The following is a 5,294-nucleotide window of genomic DNA, read 5'->3' on the forward strand; positions in this document are numbered from 1 at the left end:
CTATATTATATCTGCATGTGGATGCATACATATACTGAAATATTTGCACATTTTAGAAAACATGAGTCCACACCAATATCTCCAATTCCAATCCATCTTCTCAAGGTACTCTCTTGCCTTCCACAACGTCACAATAGGATGTTGAAAGATCTTCGGGCTACTCTGTAGACAATGTACTCTAAGGTGGGCAAGTGCGGAAGCAGGGATGCCAATTGGGAGAAATTGCAGCAGTTCAAGGAACCCAAGGGATGGTGACTTGGACAAGAGTGACAGTGGTGGAAGTCATGAGGAATGGTCACACTTTTATTTTTAAGGTTTAGATTATATGGTAAGGACAGGATATGCTGTGTGAGAAAAGGAGAGAGACCATATATTACTCTTAGAGATTTAATCTGAGCACTGGGTCTGACTCAATTGGCAGAATTTTCAGTGGAATTGATTTGACACTTTAAAAAAAGAGCCCCTTGGGGCGCCTGGGTGGCACAGCGGTTAAGCGTCTGCCTTAGGCTCAGGGCGTGATCCCGGCGTTACGGGATCGAGCCCCACGTCAGGCTCCTCCACTATGAGCTTGCTTCTTCCTCTCCCACTCCCCCTGCTTGTGTTCCCTCTCTCGCTGGCTGTCTCTATCTCTGTCAAATAAATAAATAAAATCTTAAAAAATAAATAAAAAAAATAAAAAAAGAGCCCCTTTTCAGTAGGATCCATTTAAGATGGAGAAGTGAGCATGTGTTCAAGATAACCAATGAAGTCTCCACAAACCCAGATTCTTTCATTAGGAAAATATTTAACAGTCAAACACTTCCATGCTTCCTTTACCCACCACAGGGAAGTGTTTGGGATACACAGATCCCAGAGGGGAAGCTGTGCAGCCGAGGGAAATATATGGACATGCCTAATATGAACAACTTCTGGCAGTAAAGCAAGAAAATGAGCCTGCTTTCCAGACATACCTTTATTTTGTTTTATTTTTTAAAATTTATTTTATTGCAATAAGAATGCTTAGCATGAGATCCACTCCACCCTCTTAACAAATCTAAGTGTACAATACTGTACAGTTGCTTAGAAGTACAAGGCTGAACAGATCTCTGAATGATTCCCTATCATCAGAACACATTCAAAGCACATTCCAAAGAAATTGCAAAGAAAACAGGAATTATGTTGCCCACTGTTCTGATCGTTATATACCATATGTATCATAATCACAGGGGAACAAAAAGACCCACTGTCCATCAAGATATAACTACTTTCCCTTTCCAGTGGTGGAGTCTGGAGAAGACACACAGAAATGGAACTTCACAAGGGGAAGGAAAAGAAGGGAGAACAGGTCATCAGCCTTGGACTTCATGTAGCTGACGGAGAAAATGTGCTTGGTGTCTGCCACGTCTTTGCATCCTTCAATGACACTTTTGTCCATGTCACTGATCTTTCTGGCAAGGAAGCCATCTGCCGTGTGACTGGGGGATGAAGGTGGAGGATGACCAAGACGAGTCCTCTTTCTACGCTGCCACGTTGGCTGCCCAAGATGTAGCCCAGAGGTGCAACGAGCTGGGCATCACCGCCCTCCACCTCAAAGTCTGAGCCACAGGAGGAAGTAGAACCAAGACCCCTGCACTTGGAGCCCAGTCATCCTCCAAGCCCTCGCCCGCTCAGGAATGAAGATCGGGTGGATGGAGATGTGAAGCTCATCCCCTCTGAAAGCACGCACAGGAGAGGGGGTCAACTGTGGTGGCGTCTATGAACGGGATTCCTCAAATTATTGTTTTCTGTGAAAAAATTGCCTTTGTGTAAGAAAAAGAAAAAAAGAATATGACTACTTTCATTTCTTTATGTTTCCCTCAGCCATGTTAACAGACACACAATTTCTACACTGAAGCCATCATGCACGCTTTATGATGTATTTAGCTTTTATTTCCTGCTTTTATTTCTTTTGAACATTATAAGAGAAGCATTTAAATGTTTCTGACTATTCCCTGTTTGGGATTACTCATGTCACCCACCCCTCCACCCCCCCACCCCCTGCAGAAACTTCCAAACAAATAAAAGCTTCCAGAATGCAGACTTCTCAACTCTCATTATCATGCTTTACCTTATGGTTTGCATCCTACCTTACTTCAGGATGGGGATGTGTTTCAAGTAACATAAAGAAAAATGATTAATAATTTACTTCCTGATTCATTTGATCCTTTGGCCAGACCCCAGGATGTCAAATCTAAGCCCACTTTCACATGCAGACTTACCAAAAGCAGTATGATCTGCTTGATCCAAAAGCAGATCAGTTTGATCCGCTTCCTTTACTCTGGACATTGCTCTCATGAATGAAATTCCACAGCAGTGGCTGCATAGGCACTTGGGTATAAGTTTATCGAAACATACACACAACAGCCTATCTTCAACCCAGAAAGGAATCTCAGCTATCCATGTTTGCTGGGTCTGACAGACAGTTCCAGTGGGTGATGACACCTGAGGAACAGCTTCCTATCTGTTCCGTCTAGGACCGCATGCTCCATATCTCGTGCAAAATTCCAAAGCTCTATCTGAAAATTCTGAACACTACAGAGCTTTCCTTATCTCTGAGAGCCCAGGGGCCTGTGGAACCAGCACTTCCTGCATTACGGGAATAGGAAACACAGTGAATACGATTTCTTGAAGATGTTTCACATTATAGTTGTGCATCACCGAACCCCACAGTGTCTGCATGGAGGTTGATCTCCTCTGTCTATGGCAACATTAAAGTCTACGATGTACTCGCCCAGAAAATGTAAAGGAAGATTCTTTAGGTGTGGAATAGATGCTGGTATGTTGACCTTCAATCACTTGAGAAACCTGATGGGGCTAGACTGATAGGAGGAGGAAGCTGAGGCGAAGGAAACGACAAAGAACTTAAAGCCAATTGTTTTAAAACTGCAGCATCTGTGGGAATGTGATTTCATACTCATTTTTCCATTACAGCTTTGTTCGCTGTGTTCTCCCCTTATTGCCCCTCCCTAGGAGACGATACGTTTACAACTTTATGGACCAAGAGGTTTTAACATTTATTTTACGAGAATGCTATTAAACAGATCAAAATTTGAACCTTTAAATCCAAAATATCACACACATATGGGAATAAAAATAGAATTCTTATACTGGAGAAAGCGGGCTGCATTTTGCACCTCACGGCCACTTTTTCTTGGCATTTTGTTAGCAATTTCCTGGTAGCAATTCTCAGTGAGGTGTTACCTGGAATTCTGCCAAATCGGTCTTATGCAATTTGTTACAATGACTATAGGTCACAATCTTTAACTGCTGGCAGGTGTTCTGGGCTTGCCGTCGCTTGAGGAGCCCCAGTTAATCCAGTTTGGTACAATTCTTTTCTGTTTAGTTCCTGAAGATCCTTTTATATACTCTCTGAACCAGAACAATTAGCTAGCATGAGCTCACACACTCCAATCTCCATGCTGCTTAGAGGCTTGATTGTCAAGAGCTGAGGGAAACTTTTGAGAGCTCTTCACATATCTCTGTCTATTCTCAAAAGATTTTTCAGTGTATTTGTGAAAATAAAAGGAATGTCTTAGATAGCAACATGTCGTCAAGGGTTACCTGACTGCTCTGTAACTGCATGTATTAGTCAGCTTCAGTAGCTATAACTAATATCATAGACTGAGCGACTTAAACAACAGACGTTTATTTCTCACACTTCTAGAGGCTGCAAAATCTAAGATCAAGGTGCTAGCCGATTCTTTTCCCAGTGAGATCCCTCTTCCCGGCCTACAGAAGGCCACCTTGACAAAAGAGTATCTGTCATCTGGGACGGTAACCACCTTAAGCAGTTATGATTTCAAGAAGTTCAAGAGCAACAGAACATTTGTTGCTCTTGGCTGCAAAGGTGTTGGGTGTTTCCCTGACATGCAGGGTATTCATTCAAAGCCCAGTGTCAAAAGAGAGCTTATACTATAAAAGATGTTTGTGACGCAAACACTAGGGACAGATTGGCCCTTGAGGCACCTTCCAGAGTTGTGTCTGCCCAAGTTTTAAGAGTGGAGAACCAGGAGAAAGGGATGATTGTTCTAGTCATCTGGGGCTTCTGGTTCTCCCTTCTATTCAGTTATCCCCGTCCACTGAAGTGACTATGCATTCTTGGATTCTCTCGCGACCTCCCCCTTTGGTGATGGGCTCTGCCTTCCTGGCTATCGCGTTGCCTCTCACTCCAGGGCTGCCCCCTCACTCCAGAGAGGACGCCCCTCCAGGCTCCAACTGGCCTTATGGTCACCACCCACTGTGTTTGGAGGTTAAGAATAGAAAAGAACACACCACACACACACACACACACACACACACACACACACATTACTTGTCCAGTGTTCCCAATATTCCTGAGGTGGTTGTATTATGATATCCCAGTTCCTTTTGATTTTCATTACAACTGAACCCAGCTGATTTTCCTCCAGTCACCAAATAAACACTAAGTGGGCAGTCCCACTCCCTTCTAGTTCTATCAGACTGCCACTTGTCCACGCTAATACTAACTACAGCAAGTGACTAGGTTATCTGTTCTTTTGTACTTGTCTTTTATGATTAATGTTTAACTTAAGCAAGGGCTAACTTTTCTGTAAAGGGCTCTTCTCTCTGCACGGTTACAGGATTGTTGCGTATTGGGGAGAAATAAAGAAGTTCTATTACATCTCTTTTCAAAAGGTTTTAATTTTTATTAATATCCAGATAATGTAACCAGCTCACTTCTCCAGGTCCCTGTCCTTCTGATTGGAGGACTGTTGAATTCAAGTGGTACTATAAAAGAGAAAGAATGGCTATGGCCAAGCTCCCAAAAATAAGTGATTGCCTGGAATAACCTAGAAATGCTTAGAAAACTCCGAGGCACTATGTTCATGGCACAGCAGAATTTATTGCTCAAAACTCATTCCTGTCTTGCAGTCTAACCAGAGTCCCTTAAACTTTCACAAGCAGGAATGTCTTTTTCACGATTTAAGAAAAATCATAGATCTATAATAGGGAGATGTTGACTGAGAAAATATCTGAAATATTTGAAAATATCATAACATCAATTCAACATTTTAAGATACAATTGGATTTTATCAGTGGTCAAATCATCCAGATACATTTGAATAATGATAGCACAGATATGTGAGAAGCTTATTTAGGCTACAGGCAAAGCTTTTGTTGTTGTTGTTGTTGTTTTTTAAAGATTTTATTTATTCATTCCACAGAGACAGCCAGCGAGAGAGGGAACACAAGCAGGGGGAGTGGGAAAGGAAGAAGCAGGCTCCCAGCGGAGGAGCCTGATGCGGGGCTCGATC

At 42.6% G+C, this 5,294-nt stretch overlaps 1 pseudogene; it reads left to right on the forward strand.

Moving 5' to 3' along the window:
* The first annotated feature begins 1,285 nt into the window (after positions 1 to 1,285).
* On the forward strand, positions 1,286 to 1,738 carry LOC113259373 (40S ribosomal protein S14-like; annotated as a pseudogene).
* Positions 1,739 to 5,294: the final 3,556 nt, after the last annotated feature.

Source organism: Ursus arctos, unplaced genomic scaffold, assembly GCF_023065955.2.
Source record: "Ursus arctos isolate Adak ecotype North America unplaced genomic scaffold, UrsArc2.0 scaffold_13, whole genome shotgun sequence".
NCBI lineage: Eukaryota > Metazoa > Chordata > Mammalia > Carnivora > Ursidae > Ursus > Ursus arctos.